This window comes from Pogona vitticeps, chromosome 2, assembly GCF_051106095.1.
Source record: "Pogona vitticeps strain Pit_001003342236 chromosome 2, PviZW2.1, whole genome shotgun sequence".
Lineage (NCBI taxonomy): Eukaryota > Metazoa > Chordata > Lepidosauria > Squamata > Agamidae > Pogona > Pogona vitticeps.
This window is the reverse complement of record NC_135784.1, coordinates 165,421,352-165,440,480: the sequence shown is the minus strand read 5'-3', so window position 1 is coordinate 165,440,480 and position 19,129 is coordinate 165,421,352. Positions and strand designations below refer to the sequence as shown.

At 46.2% G+C, this 19,129-nt stretch overlaps 1 protein-coding gene across 1 annotated transcript in view; it reads left to right on the top strand.

Annotated features, from left to right (window-relative positions):
* Nucleotides 1-7,471: 7,471 nt before the first annotated feature.
* Nucleotides 7,472-19,129, top strand: part of MAP3K12 (mitogen-activated protein kinase kinase kinase 12) — a 130,075-nt gene continuing 118,417 nt past the window's right edge. The window contains exon 1 of the mRNA XM_020784538.3: nt 7,472-8,067. The gene's annotated coding sequence lies outside the window, so the exon portion shown is untranslated. The remainder of the gene's footprint in view (nt 8,068-19,129) is intronic.

Here is a 19,129-nt window from a genome sequence, read left to right as displayed (position 1 = left end):
ATTCACACTTAATTCCTACTTACAGTCAATCCATGGCAGAGCATGCTGAATGCCTGGGACATGCTCCTGTTTAAGGATGCATGGGACAGCAGCCATGATGGTGTTAATCCAGCTAATACTGAAAGCAATGTTGTACCTAACTTATTCCATAAATTTTGACAGGTTCGACAGCCTGATCTTATCCATCTTTACTCTGAAATAAGTCACATTGATTTAAGTGGCCCTTGCTGCCAGTTTCATATGCATAGGATTTCAACCTAAGTCACAACTAATTTAGGATCTGGTGGTTAATATCTTGGGGACATGGTGGCGCTGTGGGTTAAACCGCAGAAGCCTCTGTGCTGCAAGGTCAGAAGACCATCAGTCATAAGATCAAATCCACACAACAGAGTGAGTCCCAGCTCCTGCCGACATAGCAGTTTGAAAGCATGTAGAAATGCGAGTAGATAAATAGGTACCACCACAGTGGGAAGGTAACGGTGTTCCGTGTCTAGTCGCGCTAGCCACATGACCACGGAAACTGTCTATGGACAAACGCTGGCTCTACGGCTTGGAGACGGGGATGAGCACCGCCCCCTAGAGTCAGACACAACTGGACTAAAATGTCAAGGGGAACCTTTACCTTAGTTGATATCTCAGCCAGTATAACAAATTCAAAGAGCATATGGATAACTTATATACTATCTGAATTTGCTATGGAGTGGAACACTAGGGTGCCCATGTAGGATTTGTGTAACTTGCCATGGTTAATAGCAGTAGACTGATGGGCCTGCGGGCAGAACCTCTGAGTTGGATCTGTGTTGTAGACTGGACTGAGCAATACAGGGTGTCTGCAAACAGTGGAGCTCTCTGCACACACAGAAAGATTTACAGAGCAGTCCTAAATCCTTTGCACAGCTGTTGAATCTGTTCTTAATTTTTATACAGAAATAGTAATTTCTACTATAGATGATTAGTAGAAGTTTAATAAACGTGCTGTGTAATATACCTCACCATAGCTGGAGATTTGGGGCAGGTGACAGCTGCTTCTCAGGCTGCTGTCCAAGTGCTGACCGTGGAGTTGCAACTTCAGGGTATCTCCCTGTTCTCCCTCCTTTATCTGTTAACGGAGAGTGGATTCAATAGCGGGCTTTTCTTTATAAAGCAAGACAGACTTTTATCTTGAAAGGAGACGTAGAGAATGCAGAAAGTGTGAATATCAGGGTAAAGAAAATTGAAGCTTTGTTGCTGCTCTCGAAGGCACAAAATATGCAGTATGTAGTGCTACGTATTAATCGTTCATGGCATGCAGTTGTGGACTTTAAAACAGGCTATTGTTTTTTAAAAAAGAAAAGCATGTCAATTTGTCACGGAGTGCTAAAAATGTCCTGAACTGAGGGGGTGGCCTGCAAATAAGTATTAAGTCAACAGAACAAGGACCAAGAAATAAAGCATACTTTGGTCATACAAACAGGAAATGAAATGTGTCAGTTGGAACTGCTTATCATTTAGATGGGAAAAGAAGTACAGGAATTAGAAGAACCTTGTGACTGAAAAATATTAGTGATAATATGGATACGACCCCAGCACCATTGACTGGATCTGCCCCTCCATGTAGGCATCCTTCAGTCTCAAGAGACTATGGTAATGTGCTCTGTATGGAGGTCTTGGAACAGTGTCTAGTGAGGCTGAGAAGGCCGATTCGAGAGTGACAATCTCTTCCACATTGAAGACAAATTCAATCTGTCCCCTGTCCAGCTCCCTGGTTTTGCTTGTTTCGGGACTGCCTCTTTGCCTCAGCCTGCTGTACAAGTGTCTCTTCAAATTGGGAGAGGCCATGATGCACCACCTGCCTCCAGGCTGGATGCTCAGACGTCAAGGTTTCCCATCTGTTGAGGTCCATTCCTAAGGCCTTCACATCCCGCTTGCAGATATCCTTGTATTGCAGCTGTGGTCTCCCTCTGGGGTGGCTTCCCTTCACTAATTCTCCATACAGGAGATCTTTTGGAATCCGACCATCAGTCATTCTCACGACATGCCGAAGTCAACGTAGATGGTGCTGTTTCAATAATGTATACATGCTGAAAATTCCAGCTCGTTCTAGGACTACTCTATTTGGAACTTTGTCCTGCCAGGTGATACCAAAAATGTGTCGGAGACAACGCATATGGAAGGTGTTCAGCTTCCTCTCCTGCCGTGCATAGAGAGTCCAGGACTCGCTGCAGACCTGGATTTTGGTGTTTGCCGTCAACTTCTTATTAAGCCATACCCTATTGGTGAGTCTTGAGAACATGGTAGCTGCTTTCCCAATGCGTTTATCCAGCTTGACATCTAGGGAGAGAGTGTCAGAGATTGTTGAGCCAAGGTACAAAAATTCATGAACAACCTCCAATTCTTGCATGGAGATAGTAATAGAGGGAGGTGAGTCCACGCCCTGGCCCATGACTTGTGTTTTCTTCAGGCTGATAGTTAGTCCAAAGTCTTGGCAGGCCTTGCTAAAACGATTCATGAGTTGTTGGAGGTCTTCAGCAGAGTAGGCAAGAATGGCTGCATCATCGGCAAAGAGGAAGTCACGCATGCATTTCAGTTGGACTTTGGTCTTTGCTCTCAATCTAGAGAGATTAAAGAGCTTTCCATCTGATCTAGTCTGGAGATAGACACCTTCTGTTGCAGTTCCAAAGACCTGCTTCTGCATGACAGCAAAAAAGATCCCAAACAGGGTCGGCACGAGGACACAGCCCTGTTTCACTCCGCTTCAGATGTCAAAGGGATCTGATGTTGAGCCATCAAAAACTACAGTGCCCTTCATTCCCTCATGAAAGAATCTGATGATGTTAAGGAGTTGAGGTGGACATCCAATCTTGGGAAGTATTTTAAAAAGGCCGTCCTTGCTAACCAAGTCGAAGGCCTTTGTGAGAGCTATGAAGGCCACAAAGAGTGGCTGTTGTTGTTCCCTGCATTTCTCCTGCAACTGTCTGAGGGAAAATACCATGTCAGTGGTGGATCTATTAGCTCGAAATCCACACTATGATTCTGGATAGACTCTGTCCGCAAGCATGTGGAGTCTCTTCAGCACAACACGGGCCAGCAGCTTCCCTACAATGCTGAGAAGAGAGATACCACGGTAGTTATTGCAGTCGCCCCTGTCGCCTTTGTTCTTATACAATGTGACCATGTTTGCATCCTTCATGTCCTGTGGTACTCCACCTTCTCTCCAGCAAAGACAAAAAGAATTCATACAGCTCGGTGGTGATGATCTCTTTACATCACTTCAAAACTTCAACGGGGATGTTATCCTTTCCAGGTGCCTTGCCAGAGGCAAGGGAATCCAAGGCTGCTTTTATTTCTGCTGAAGTTGGTTCACTGTCCAGCTCTTCCAAGACAGGCAGGCACTCGATGTTATTTAATGCCTCTTAAGTTACTGCATTCTCTCTAGAATATAGCTCAGAGTAGTGCTGCACCCAGCGTTCCATCTGCTGTGCTCGGTCCTGGATGATCACGCCTGTAGCAGACTTGAAGGGAGCAGATTTCTCCTGTATTGGACCTAAAGCCTGCTTGATACCGTCATACATTCCCTTGATGTTACCTGTGTCTTCTGCTATCTGTATCTGAGAGCAGAGCTGAAGCTAATAATCATTGGAACATCTCCTGGCAATCTGTTGGACTTTGCTACGAGCAGCTCGAAGAGTCTGCAAGTTGTACTCACTGGGACAGGCTTTGTATGCTGCTAGAGCTCTCCTCTTATCCTCGATGGCTGGAATCAACTCCTCCGAATGGGCTTCGAACCAGTTGCCCGTCTTTTTGGTCTTCTTGCCAAATGTGGACAAGGCAGTGTTATAAACAGTATTCTTGAAATGTTCCCATTGTTCAGGTGCATTTGCATCAGCCGGGCCTGGAAGGGTTTCCTGAAGTGCTTGGGCAAATTCCTCCACTTTTCTTTGATTGCGAATCTTGTTGATATCAATACGCGGTCTTCCTTCCTTTTCAGTGTGATACAATCTCTTTGTTCACAGTTTTAGTCTGCTACACACCAGGGAGTGATCAGTATCACAATCAGCACTCTGGTAACTGTGTGTGATCGTAATACTAGGAAGGCTAGAACGTCTAGTGAAGATCAAATCAAGCTGATGCCAATGCTTGGATCTTGGTTGTCTCCAGGAAACTCTGTGTTGAGGCTTTGTAGTAAAGAACGTGTTGGTGACACAAAGACCATAATAACAGCAAAACTCCAACAAGCGTTGGCCATTTTCATTCATCTTCCCAATGGAAAAATGGCCTAGACAGGTGGGCCAAGAGTTGTGATCAGCACCAACTCTAGCTTTAAAGTCTCCAATAATGAACAGCGGCTCTCTCTCAGGGACTTTTTTGATAGTCAGCCGCCAAGTCGTCGTAGAATTTGTCTTTGACTTCTGTTGTGGATGACAGTGTTGGTGCATATGCACTGATGAGGGTGACCAGTCCCGCTGATGAGCGGAGCTGCAGAGACAGGATTCTTTCACTCCCCACAGTAGGTGGAACAATGGATCTCAGCAGAGTACTGTATTTCTGACCGGAAAGCCAACACCATATTCCCTGGTCTCATTCAATGGTTTTCCCTGCCAGAAGAATGAGAAGTTTTTTTCTTTGACAGATCCCAAGTCTGGCAATCTCGTCTCTTGCAGGGCAACAATGTCCATCCGGAGTCTACTCAGTTCAATGTCGATGACAGCTGTCTTGCACACATTGTGTATTTCCTGCAGGTTGTCAGAAAAGCCAGGGGTCATTGTCCGTACATTCCAGGTACCCAACTTTAGGGCAGATGTTTTCTTCTGATTGTTGTGTAGTGCAGGGTTATTCATCTGCTTGTCGGCTCTCCCACCATCAGAAGTAACTCCTGGCATCATGCTCTACGCCAATCGAGCAAGACTTATAACCACTAACTGCTAGTTCCTGTGTTATTTTGACACTGTATGCAAAGCTGGAGTGTCCTCTCCAGAGCACAAAGCCTGGGTAGAATAATATGGAGGATAGGCTGTTACCCAAGCAGCAAATCCCCCCCTCTCCACGACACTGAAATAGTCCAATGGAAAGGCAAGAGTCAATGCAACTGGTTCCAGCCACGTCGCAGGAGTTGCCAGAACGACACGAACTGTCTATGGGACTCCGGCTCCGGATTTTGCCTCGAGGTTATCTCCTGAAGCCTTTTCCATCAGTGGATATAGCCACAAGGCAGTGGAGGTTTGAAATCGGAGTTTTCCTTCTTCTAGATGGGCTGCCTTCCATGGCTGACGAGCCCCACCTACCCGCCCTGCTCCCTAATAGTGCAGAAGTATGATCCTACTCCTCAAGCATTCTTGCCCGCAGGTGTATGAAATGTTATTTGGCTATCCTATTTAGCAGATTAGAGTCAAAAATAGAACCAGAGAATTTCGCGCGCCATGAGGCGCACACTTCTGCTGGCACTAATTTAAAGCCAAAGCCCCACTCTCTCAGACCATGCGGTCAGGGAGTACAAAGGTCAGCCTACCAGAAGAGATCTCACAAATTAAAATGTCCCCCAAGCACAGCTCCCTCCTGCCTCTGCTTCCTTTTCAGCCCCTAGCTAAAGTCAAAACAACCACAATGATCTCAAACTTAAGATAGAAGAGCACTGAAGTAGCAGCAGGTGAGAAAAGAGTTGACATTTCAGGCCTTCATCCAGCAAGTATCATAATTTCACTAACCTCACAACCAACAAGTGAACTATGGTATAATGATAGCCCATCTCAGAGTGTACATAATTGTGCTGGTAGGAAAAAAACACATACGTCCACAAAGAGCAATTGAGGCTGCAGTCTGATTAGCCTGAAAGTAAGGAGAAGATGATCCCTAGGGTATGGATGGCCAAATGGAGGTACACTTCCAACCAGAGCGCTGTTGAAGCCCACTTGCCTACAGAAAACATGGGCCTCCCATTCTAAACAGAAGGAAATGGCTATAGTGCACAGGTCACATGATCAGAAGGGACACCGTAACTCTTTCTAGAGAGCATGTTTAAAGGAATCTAGTAAGAGGAACAGAAATAATCCCAAGCTGTGTCAGTCTTTGAGTATCAGGGTTAGTTACATGAAAATAGAGCAATCAGCCCTTCCTTCGAGGTGTTCTCCCTGCTGTGCTTGTCAGCTTTTTTAAATCACCTGCCACCCGTATCTGTGCATGAGTATAAATGTGTGTATCCACAGTGAACCCTGGCCTACTCATTCAGTTCAATTTGAACCAAGACAAAGTTGATTTCAACTTTAATTTACTGGTTGGATGTGGAGGAAGAATACAGGCAGTGCCTTCAGCATTTCCCTCCCATAAAAAGGATGTGCGCACACACACCACACAAGAAATTAGGAGGAAAAACATTATTTGGGGGCTATGAGTTGCTGATAGATTTGAGACCTGATCATTTTCCCTCCAGGATTTAAATGCTACACATTCTTCCTTCATTCAGCCAAAAAGATCCATCCAGTGTAGCATTGTGTTGCCTACAATGGCCTGGGAGAAGTTCTCAAACAGGGAATTTTGGCAGTTCTTTCTGTGGATTGTTTCCCCGTGTGGTTTGTCCAGAGAGTGGTGTAGCTAATGAATGGAAAGTTCCAGTTTGCCAGTGTGGCCATCAAACACCAATGTATCTGTGAATATATTCACTCTTGAGACCATCATCAAAAACTGGTGGTGAATCCCATATAAGTATCAAGTGTAAAGGAGACTTGTTCAGTCCTGGTTGCTGAAGGCGAACTCTGGGGCCTTCAAGTGAATTTCTAGGACAATTTCCCTGTCTCTTGTGTTGAAGTGGATGGTCTGAGGTTCTTTGGTCCTAGGGTAGCTTAAATATCTCTTCTCCGTGGCCTTCTTGGTATTTACAGCTAGCACATGATGCTGACACCTTGGGGAAATGAGAGAGGGAAGAAGACATGCATCTTTCTCAAGGCTGAGGATTATTTTACAAACAGGTTATGGGGTCCTCACCATCTTTGTTTCTTGGCCAGCTGAAAAGATCCTAACACTTCCCCCTTCCTTGAAGAAGACCACCTTAGCTCCTCATCTGACACCTTGCACTGCAAACTTACACAAGCCTACTTGGAAGGAAGCCTGCCTAAATTCAGTGGGGCTTAGTCCCTGTCAGGGGCATGGCAGACTGCAGGGTGGGTTGCTCTTTTTCTGTGCCCTTCTTCCCGGCCAGCCCCCGCCCCCCGCTCCTCTACGACGTCCATGCTGAGACGAGACAACCACCGTATATTTCAGGGGTGGCTGCTTGTCCCCTTTGTTTACAGTGAACTTGGGATCCTTGCCCTTTCAGGTCCTCCTCCTGCCCTGCCAACTCTCATCCTGCTACCGCTTCAGCACCCGTCCAGCCCCTCCCTGGTCCTTCCACGGAACCCCTTGCCGGGGGAGGGGGCAGAGTCCGCTCCCAGCCCGCCTCATCCACCCAACCCGACGGAAATCAAAACACGTGTTTATGATCGTCAGGAGCGTTGGGAGCGAGCGAGGATGCGTTGCACCGCCTCCTCCTCGTCAAGGGCACTCTGCCTTTAAAGGGCTGATGCTCCGCACCGCCTGAAGCCCCCCAAGCGCTTCCCCCCCCCGGCACCCACAGGTTCAGGGCGTGGCTGTCCCCGGAGTGACACCGGCGGGGGTGGTGGCGTCAGGAGGGGGACCGGCCCGGAGCCTGCGGGGAATCCGGCCCTGGAGAAGCAGCTCCGATCCGGACTCGGAATCGTGACGGGGGCGGCCGGGCGGGGGGGAGAGGAGGCAAGGCCGACCGGGGGCTGGCACAGCGAGGCGCCTCCTCCTCCCCGGTCCCTCGCCTCTCGCCGCCGGCTCCGGCTCCGGCTCGGCTTGCGTGCGCCGCGCCTTGACCGGGGAGGATGCGCCTCCTTCCGCGCGCTGCCGCTGCCCCGCTTCGTCTGGTGCCCGGGGAGCGCGGCGATTAGCCAGATGGGGACCGGCCTGGCCGGCTGACGGAGCAGGGGAGGAGGAGGAGGAGGAGGAAGAGCAGGCGCTTTTGTTGCCGCTGCAACCGCTGGATCGCTTGCTGCAAGGAGAGTCGGGGCGGCCGGAGGAAGGAGGCGCCAGGTGGAGGTAAGCGGAGGCAGGCGGAGGGGGGAGCAGCGAGCGCCCCAGTGTGTGTGGGGGGGAAACGGGAGAGATGAGGGTTCAGAAGCGGGCCGAAGGAATATCCGGGAGCGGGGTGGGGAGGAAGGCAAGGCCGGCTGGAGCGGGAGGGGGAAGGGATGGAGAGAGGATGATGGCGCGGAGGAGGGATGGCCGGTCCTGGCGATGAGGCGGCGGAAGGATGCTTTCTCTCGCTTGCTCTCCCTTCCCCCCCCCCAAGACCTGATGCTCGCTCCGGCCTCCATCCCCTTCTTCCCCGTCGCGGCTCGGTTTGCTGTCTCTCTCCGGCACCCCCCCCCACACACACACACACACTATCACCACCACAAGATCAAGGTGTGACTGTGAGGAAGGAGAAAACATTCGAATGTATTGTGCTCTATAGGCGATGTGATGGAGAGAGCTTGTGGAAGGCGAGGTGATCTCCCCGAGTGGTCAACGGGGCACTTCTTTGTGCGTGCGTGTGTGTGTGTGCTGTGAGGGGGGAGAGCTTGTTCTCTCATTTCCTTCCCCCCCCCCCCCCCAGCAGCAGCCTCTTCTTCTCCTCTAACCTCCTGGAGTGGCTGTAGGGATGGAGGAGAAAAGGCCAAAAAGAACCGAAAGCAAACGCTGGGAGTAGGGGCCATCCCTGATAGATGGGGGTCATCCTTAGCATCCGGAAAAGGTTTCATCTCCAGCAAGTCCCCCACTCCCGTTCTCTCCCCCCCCACACACACACACACTTTGAGCCAGAGATGCTGTGAGGAAGGAAGGAAGGATGCGGCTACTAGAAGGCCCAGATGGCTGTGGCTGCTTTCCTTGTTGCCATGAAGGGGTCCTCCTTAGCTCTTACAGGGCCTTACAGCAACTGCTTGGATGGAAAGGGCAAAGAAGGAGTAAAGAAGGGGGAAGGCAGATGGGCTGTGATTCCCCAGGGCAAGCGGGGGGGGGGGGAAGGGGGGACTATGACCCAGGCATGAGAGGCCTTGGGAGGGAGAGAGGCAGTTTTGATCCTCTCCAGCACTGCTGCACATATAGAAGAGATTATATCAACCTCCTGGTTATTGCATTTGAATGGTTTGCTAGTTTCTCATTATCCTGGATTGCAAAGGATGTGGAATTTGAGCCCCTAATATTAAATGTTTGGGAATGGCAGTGGCTGCTCAAGGAGGTGCATCCTGCAGGTGCTCGGAAACACACCCCAAAATGGTCTCTGGTTTGTTCCTGGCTTGTTCCTCTCATTCCAAAAGAAAGAAAGAAAGAAAGAAAGAAAGAAAGAAAGAAAGAAAGAAAGAAAGAAAGAAAGAAAAATCCTTGGGCATGATCCGTAGTTCATATTATGTCTGAGAGTAACCACCCGCACAGGAGACCTGAATTAGTTTGTTTTTTTAAAGCCTATAATTTTCACTTGCTGGGGGGGCAGGAGGAGACAAAAACTCATTTTCTACTTAACTCTCTTTTTAATCACTTTGAGTATGAGGGCCATTGTAAAATGGTGGTGAGATCAAGCAATTTGCATGAAGTGCTTTCAGAGTATATTCCTAAGAAGTGGAAGTAGGGGTCTCTTGCCTCATCCTTGTTTCCTTTCACACCTCCAATGAAGCAGGGTAAACTGCAGAGGTATGGAAAGAGGTTTAGATGGGGATAGGGGTGCCTTTTAGTGGAGCAAAGTAAAGAGATTTATCCCTTTTTTTTCCCTCCCCCACTGGTCTCTCTTTCTCTCCATCTCCTTGTTTTCATCATTTCATTGTGGAAAGTTTGGCATTTCCCCTCTACACCTATTTACTCCCACTCCCTTTTTTTAAAAGTAAAGCGCACCATGTAAGATGAGATGCTGTGAAGCACAATTCTTGGGTTAGGGTTGCTAAACTATGGAACAGATGATATGTAAATCTCTGTTTTGCCACTTACTCCCTGAGTGACCTTGGGAAAGTCACTTGCGTCTGGTAGGCCTCCAGCTGCTGTTGGCGTCTTGCCATACGAGTGTATGAATGGAGGAGTTGTGTGCTATGTTCATCCAGAAGCATGCAGAGAAGCAGGCAGATATAGGTTAAAAGGTGAGTGGCTCTCCTGCTGCAATGATGCTGGAGGTTCAGCTAATGAGAGTTGGGCCTGGAGGTTTGGAAAGACTTAGCAGGACTAGAATGTGCTGCTCCTCACATTAAAAAAAGAGGTCTTTTTCTAGAGATAACCCAAAAGGAAACCTAGCTTCAAAGAAAGGGAGACAAGGAAACCGTGAGCAGTTCGTTTTATCATCCAATGACAGGCACTATACTTCTTTCTCCCCCCCCCCCCATCTTGATGCAAAAAGATCTAGACCACGTAAATCTCTTCAATGGAATGATGGACAAATATTTTGATGTCCTGGGATAGAGAATAAAGGATAACACAAGAATAGTGCAGTCTCGTGGCACAACCAAAGAAAAATTAACCTCCCTTGGCATTTTGGATCAGACTCGTCAAGGTAGGGCTGGAAAAAAAAACTTTACGAGGAACCCTTGAAAATATTAGAGGTCCATCATAGATTTCTAGGTACCTCAATTAACAACATTTGAAGTTTTTCTATCTATGCATCAAGGCCAGGATCTTCCTTGACTAAGAGCTACCATTTGCTGTGTGTCGTACAATCTGCCTTTAAAGAGTCTACTCAAGAGCTCAGTGGTACAGCGCCTGCAGACGCCCCATATCTCTAGTGAACTGGACCAAGTGGGAGTTAATGAGAGAGATTTGTCTGCTTCAAAACCAGAACTATCACCTGTCAGTGGGCAAATGTTGATGCCACAGTCCAAAAACACCTACCCTGAGGTAAGCCCACTGAGGCTGGCTTCTGAATAGACAGGTATAGGGATTGCTCTGAGACTAAGGCAAGGACAGGTGGTGCCTTTATTAGATCACTAAAAACCATGTGCGTAAGCTAGCTTTTGACCCTGCAAAGGTCTTCATTCATTTTTGGCTGAGAATGCAGAGCTTGAGAACAACCCATTTGAGGTTGAAAGCTAGCTTATTCTTGCTAATTGTAGGGTCAGGGACAGTCTAATAAAAATCCTACTTTTTCATTTTTCCCTTTTCATCACCGATTTTTTTTTTCATGACCAGGTAATCAGGAGAGAATGGAGGACAGATGTAGCAGATCTCGCCAAAGCAGTAGTGGGCAGATTGGCCTAGAATCCAGCAAGTCGAGTCTCTGGGCTGGGGAGTAAAGAAAGTTCATTGGGAGAGATGCTGGCAAGGTGTTCAGAGCTGTAATTATTTCTTGTATTAATCTGACATCTTGAATTTAAATGTTTATTCCAGGACACATTTTGCTCTGCTTGACCTGGGTGCCAATATTGCTAGGTTCACTTCTACACCCGAGGAGACTACCATTTTATTCCCACATCTTTCTACTGCATTAGTACTTCAATTTCTTATTTGTGATGTTTCAGTTCATTTTTGTTTGCTTGCTTCATTTTGTTTTGTCACACTGATGGGTTACGTGTGTAAGTTCTAGCTTTTGATGACATGAGACTCTTTTCTTCAAACCTTCAGAATAGTTGCAGGTTGCTGCAACTTGAGGCATTTGCATTAAAGGAAGCTGTAAATGCCTCATCAGTTAAACTGGTGGGCAAAAAATAGGCTGAATTTCATTTCCTTTGTGGAGAGATGTTTGTGCTCAAACTTGAACAATCCTTCATCAGTTTCTGTGTTTTGGAAATGGTATTAACCTTCACAGAATCTACCTAAACCACAGAATCCTAGGGACTAGAATTCTGTTTGAATGAGAGGGACAGGACTATGTGGGCTTATATTCTCCCTCTCAAACATCTCATGTTCCTCATTTCCTCTTGGAAGCCAATGTTATTGTTATTCTGAATACACTTAACTTGTGTTGTGCTAGCATTGTTGTAGTTACCAGCGGGCCAGAAAACTATACAAACTTGCTCTCTTTTCCCCCCTAGTGACCAATTATGATGTTGCACCATGTAAATATTTCCAATAAACACAGACAAAATAAAAAAAAATACTCCTTTGCAACTTAGAACTGATAAAAGAATATCATAAAACCTGAAAAATCCTATCCAAATGTCTCTAGAAATGGCTTAAAACACGCTTAAATTGCAACATCTGAAAGTAATGAGAACTTTATTTCACCTATCTATCTATCTATCTATCTATCTATCTATCTATCTATCCGTCCGTCCGTCCGTCCGTCCGTCCGTCCGTCCGTCCGTCCGTCCGTCCGTCCGTCCGTCCGTCCGTCCGTCCGTCCGTCCGTCCGTCTGTTTATCTATCTATACCAAGGAAGGGCATTTAATTCTTTCTCTTGGGGCTGAATTTGGAACATGTACACAAATTATGCAGACTATCATCATAGAGAACTGCTATGATAGCTCAGTGGTTGAGGTCTCTGGCTGCAGAGCCAGAGGTTGGGAGTTAAATTCCCCCACTTTACCTCCTTGACGGGGGCTGGATCTGATAATCCATAAGGTCCCTTCCAGCTCTGCAGTTCTAAGATGACAATGAGGATGCATATGTTACAACTGAACAGAATGCCATATCATTCCTTTTGTGTAGTGTTTCTGGTTAAGTTTGACATGAGATGCAAAGCACAAGTCATTTCTGAGCTAGTGGAAATATTTCAGAGACAAGGCTGGTTTGGGAAAGTTGAATAATTCATGTTCCTTCTTGCTTATTAACGTGGTCCCTCCACCACGGGAAAGGTCTCCTGTGTGAGGCTCTATTCAATGAAGGGGAACTGTGTGAGAGTACGCTTGTACATCAGATGTCCTCAGTGACTTTTACTCCATAAAGTGGAAGCTGTTTGTCTATATATCTAAGTGATTTTATCCTGCTGCTTTTCCATACAATGAACAGGGGAATGTATATTACCTTTCCACTTCCCACATTTGAATCTCACAACAGCCCTGTGAGGCAAGTTAGTTTGAGTGATGGTCGTTGGCCCAAGGCCATCCAGGGGGCTTCAAAACTGAAAAAGGATTCAAACCAGATCTACTTAGTTCTCACTGAGGCCCCAGCTATGGCAGTGCACTGCCTCTCTGCCACCCTTGATGGTATCAAAAGCTTCTCCTCTGAGGCAACTCCCTAGGGAGGTAAATATGTCCTTGTTTGCTGGAGGGGGGAGAACCAGGAATTTCCTGGGGCTTTTGATCAGAATTTTTTCTATTATGGAGAAAAGATGTTTTGCTTTTTTTCCCTTCAAAAATGTGCTATTCATGAATTGCCCCAAAATGAGGTGATGGCGCCTATATTTAAAAATGTAACGCCCTAGGTGGATTTGTGCATCTCTCTTAGCAATCCTTTTCTGTGTTCACTTTGTGCCTTTGTGCTTTTTTTTTCTCCCCCAAGAGAAAATGCCCCAGATGCATTTTATCCAGACATGGGACATAAGGAGCGCTCTTTGTGTTGCTCTCAGCTGGAGCAGAGGGATCTTGCAGGACTTTAAAATCCCCCATGGAAGTGTTTCTCTTGTGTTGAGACTGCATAAAATGAGTGAGAAGGAGGAATTTAGCAAGTATTTTGGTATTCCCCCCCCCCTCTCTCTTTCACCTTGCTTGATGATAGGTTCCACTGTGTTAGGTGCCTTCCCACTACCCAAGTTAGAGATTTCCCCAGAGGTTGGTTACAAAGTTTTATCCCAAGTAACATAAAGGCTAGTATCTTGCTTTTAAAAAGGAGAGGTGTGGGGATGGGGAGATAGGATCCTCTTATTGCTGAAGTTAGAATTAAACCTCCTTCTGTTGACACCAGTGTTTAAGGCAGTATGTGTATGTGTGTGTCTTGTTTTTGTCTTGTTTCTGCGGTGCCCCATACTGTAGTGCAATTCTAGCAGCATAATCTAGCCAGCATCTATTCGTACAGCTAAATTCCTTCATCTGTGTATCTTTCCCTGGTTTCTTGATCTCTCTGTAATAATAATAATGTGCCGTCAAGTCCATTCTGACTTACAGGGGTACTTTCCGGGAAGAAAGTACTCAGAAGTTGTTTAACGTTACTTTTGCCTAAGGGCATCCTGTGCAGCTTGCCTAAGGCCACACAGGCTGGCTCTTCTCCCAGAAGGCACACAGGGAAATCAAACTCCCAACCTCTGACTCTGCAACCGGATACATAATTCACTAAGCTATCCAGCCAGCCAATGTATCTGTTGTTGTTGTTTAGTCGTTAAGTCGTGTTCGACTCTTTGTGACCCCATGGACCACAGCACTCCAGGCCCTCCCGTCTTCCACTGCCTGGGTCAAATTCATATTGGTAGCTTCAATGACACTGTCTAGCCGTCTCGTCCTCTATCGTCCCCTTCTCCTCTTGCCTCCACACTTTCCCAACATCACAGTCTTTTCCAGGGAGTCTTCTCTTCTCATCAGATGGCCAAAGTACTGGAGCCTCAGCTTCAGGATCTGTCCTTCCAGTGAGCACTCAGGGTTGATTTCCTTCAGAATGGATAGGTTTGTTCTCCTTGCAGTCCAGGGGATTGTCAAGAGGCTACTCCAGCACCACAATTCAAAAGCATCAATTCTTTGGCGGTCAACCTTCTTTATGGTCCAGCTCTCACTTCCATACATCACTACTGGAAAAACCCATAGCTTTGACTATACGGATCTTTGTTGGCAAGGTGATGTCTCTGCTTTTTAAGATGCTGTCTAGGTTTGTCATTGTTTTCTTCCCAAGAAGCAGGCATCTTTTAATTTTGTGGCTGCTATTACCTTCTGCAGTGATCATGGAGTCCAAGAAAGTAAAATCTGTCACTGCCTTCATATCTTCCCCTTCTATTTGCCAGGAGGTAATGGGACCCGTGGCCATGATCTTAGGTTTTTTTTTTATGTTGAGCTTCAGACTATTTCTTGCGCTCTCCTCTTTCACCTTCATTAAGAGGTTCTTTAATTCCTCCTCACTTTCTGCCATCAGAGTGGTATCATCTGCATATCAGAGGTTGTTGATACTTCTTCCTGCAATCTTAATTCCAGCTTGGGAGTTATCCAGTCCAGCCTTTCGCATGATGTATTCTGCATATAAATTAAATAAGCAGGGAGACAGTATACAGCCTTGTCGTACTCCTTGCCCAATTTTGAACCAATCAGTTGTTCCATATCCAGTTCTATCTGTTGCTTCCTACATTGGGATGTAGACTGATCTTTTCCAGTCCTCTGGCCACTGCTGAGTTTTCCAAACTTGTTGGCATATTGAGTGTATCACTTTAACAGCATCATCTTTTAAGATTTTAAATAGTTCAACTGGAATGCCATCACCTCCACCGGCCTTGTTGCTAGCCAAGCTTTCTAAGGCCCACTTGACTTCACTCTCCAGGTTGTCTGGCTCAAGATCAGCAACCACAGTATCTAGGTCGCCCGGGACATCCAGATCTTTCCGGTATAATTCTTCTGTGTATTCTTGCCACCTCTTCTTGATGTCTTCTGCTTCTGTGAGGTCCCCACCATTTTTGTCCTTTATCATTTTTGTCCTTTACCAATTTTCATGTCCATCTTTGCACAAAATGTTCCTTTAATATCTCCAATTTTCTTGAACAAATCTCTGGTTTTTGCCTTTTTATTTATTTTAGTCATCCTTCAGTCTTGAGAGACTATGGTAACGTGCTCTGTATAGGCTTTCACCCTAAACCCCACACACCCCATGAGGTTAACAGACCGTGGCAAAGTAACACCTTAGTGGCTGGGGACTGCCCAGCTTAAGGCGGGTTGTAGCTACCTAGTGAGGTGCAATGACCTCTTCCACCATCAGAAGTAGACCCTGGTGTCATGCCAATCGAGCAAAGACTTATAACTGGTAACTGCTACTTCCCGTGTTGTTTGGATGCTGTACGCAAAGCTGGAGTGTCTTCTCCACAGAGCGAAGCCTGGGTAGAATAACATGGAGGATAGGCTGTTACCCAAGCAGCAAATCCCCCCTCTCCACATCGCTGAAATAGTCCAATGGAAAGGCAAGAACCAATACAACTGGTTCCAGCGACGTCGCAGGAGTTGCCAGAAAAACACGAACTGTCTCCAGGACTCCGGCTCCGGATTTTGCCTTGAGGTTAACTCCTGAAGCCTTTTCCATCAGTGGATATAGCCACAAGGCAATGGAGGTTTGAAATCGGAGTTTTCCTTCTCCTAGATGGGATGCCTTCCAAGGCTGACAAGCCACACCTACCCAGCCTGCTCCCTAATAGTGCGGAAGTATGGTCAACACCTAAGACTTTCCTGCCCCCCAGGTGTAAGCAATGCTATTTGGCTTTCCTTTCTATTATTTTCCTCTATTTCTTTGCACTGTTCAGTTAAGAAGGCCTCTTGTCTCTCCTTGCTATTCATTGGAAATCTGCATTCATTTTTCTGTACCTTTCCCTATCTCCCTTGCATTTTGTTTCCCTTCTCTTCTCTGCTATTTGTAAGGCCTTGTTGGACAACCACTTTGCTTTCTTGCATTTCCTTTTCTTTGGGATGGTTTTTATTGCTGCCTCCTGTACAAAGTTACGAGCCTCTATCCAAAGTTCTTCAGGCACTCTGTCCACCAAATTGAGTTCCTTAAATCTGTTCTTCACTTCCACTGTGTATTCATAAGGGATTTGGTTTAGATTATGCCTGACTAGCCCAGTGTTTTTTCCTACTCTCTTCAGTCTAACCTTGAATTTTCCTATGAGAAGCTGATGATCAGAGCCACAATCAGCTCCAGGTCTTGTTTTTGCTGACTGTATAGAGCTTCTCCATCTTTGGCTGCAGAGAATATAATCAATCTGATTTCGATATTGCCCATCTGGTGATGTCCATGTGTAGTTGGAAAAGGGTGTTTGTGATGACCAGCTTGTTCTTGTGACAAAACTCTATTAGCCTTTGCCCTGCTTCGTTTTGACCTCCAAGGTCAACCCTTCCCTGTTGTTCCTTTTATCTCTTGACTCCCTACTTTAGCATTCCAATCCCCTATAATGAGAAGAACATCTTTCTTTGGTGCCGGTTCTAGAAGGTGTTGTAAGTCTTCATAGAATTGATCCATTTCAGCCTCTTCAGCATTGGTGGTTGGTGCATAAACTTGGATTACTGTGATGTTGAAAGGTCTGTCCTGGATTTGTATGGAAATCATTCTATCATTTTTGAGATTGTATCCCAGTACAGCTTTTCCCACTCTTTTGTTGACTATGAGGGCTATTCCATTCCTTCTATGGGATTCTTGCCCACAGTAGTAGATCTGATAATCATCTGAATTGAATTCACCCATTCTCGTCCATTTTAGTTCACTGACGCCCACGATGTCAATGTTTATTGCCATCTTCTGTTTGACCACATCCAGCTTACCAAGGTTCATAGATCTTACATTCCTGGTTCCGATACAGTATTTTTCTTTGCAGGATCAAACTTCCCTTTCACTTCCAGGTGCGTCCGCAGCTGAGCGTCCTTTCATCTTTGGCCCAACCACTTCATTAGCTCTGGAGCTACTTGTATTTGTCTTCCACTCTTCCTCAGTAGCATGTTAGATGCCTTCCAACCTGAGGGGCTCATTTTCCAGCGTCATATCTTTTAGTTTTTTGTTTCTGTCCATGTTTTCTTGGCAAAGATACTGGAGTGGCTTGCCAGTTCCTACTCCAGGTGGATCGCGTTTAGTCGGAACTCTCCACTATAACCTGTCCGTCCTGGGTGTCCCTGCACAGCATAGCCCATAGCTTCTCTGAGCTACTCAAGCCCCTTCACCACGACAAGGCAGCAATCAGTGAAGGGGATGTCTCTCGAGGTAATGGTAAACCATCCCTATACCCAGACAGAAGTGTTGCAGTCCAACAGCCTCTGGAGGGTGACATGTTCCCCATTCCTGCTTTAGTGGATAGAGAGAAAGAGAGAGATCTGGTTTTTAATGGAACCAACCAAAATCGCATACAAAGGGAAATGGTTCTTCTCAGAGAGTGGCTGGCAGAACTTGCAGGAGTGCCCATAAGTCCAGGCTATCTGGCCATTGTTTCGGATTGCCACAACAAACGTGAATTGGTAAGCCATCTTGGCTCCCACTTCTGGGGAAAGCAAAGATACAGATAAAATCACATTAATAAATAGCTGTCACCACTTGCCCTATAGAGCAGTTTCATGAAACTACTAGTGTTAATGATCCTTAGCTCCTTGAAAACGACAGAGTTTTGGCTCTTGAAATGGTTTGAATCTTATTTACATTTGTGGTAAAGAGGTATAATTTATGAGTGCATGGCTAAAGTTTTTGTTTGTTTGTTTAAAAATATCCAATCCTGTGGATTACAAGGAGACCTGTGTTCCTGTAATGGCTGATATCCCACTCCATTCTAGCAAAAAAGAGAATGGAGATCACATACCTAATACGTTGCTTCAGAATTAACAATAACAATAAACTGCACAGATGGAAAGGATCTTGTGGATCATTGAGTCCCACCCTGGTCAAAGAGGCACAGTGGGGACTTGAACTCCCAGATAACTAAACTACTGAGCTAAGTTCCCCCCTGAGCTCAGTAGAGCGTGTTTTTACATTAAGCTTTCAATATGCTACAGAGAGCTAGAGTCACAGAAGTGTAGATCTGAGAGCTTGAGAGCCAGTGTGACATAGTGGCTGGAGGGCTGGGCTAGGACATAGAAGGCGTCTGTTCAAATCCCTGATTAGCCATGGAAATTCAGTGGAGTGTCAAGGGTCAACCAACCCTATACAGATTGCCCTAAGTCTGAAGTGACAGCACATGACCAATAGATGTATCCTATAACTCTTTTTCCTGCTTGATCCAGAACTGAATGTAAACATTCTGGCTCCCATCACTTGGCAACAATACCTTCTGGGTTAATTAAAAGCATTCATATGGGTATAGGTTCACACGCATGGTGCTTGCTCTGAAAATAATGTCTTGCTCTTGATGGGATCATCTTGCTCGCAAATTGGTTTGAGCAAGATTGTGGTCGCTCCTGAACAACAAGTGCTTTCTCGATACTTGAGTTTAGCTTTAGGGGTTCGTCCACAATTCCAGCAGTGACAGTGGGTTTCTATAAGGAGAGAGGATCTCCTGACAAGAGGTAGAGTTGACTAGGATTTGTCCTTTTGTCTCTCTTGATCCTGGGAAGCA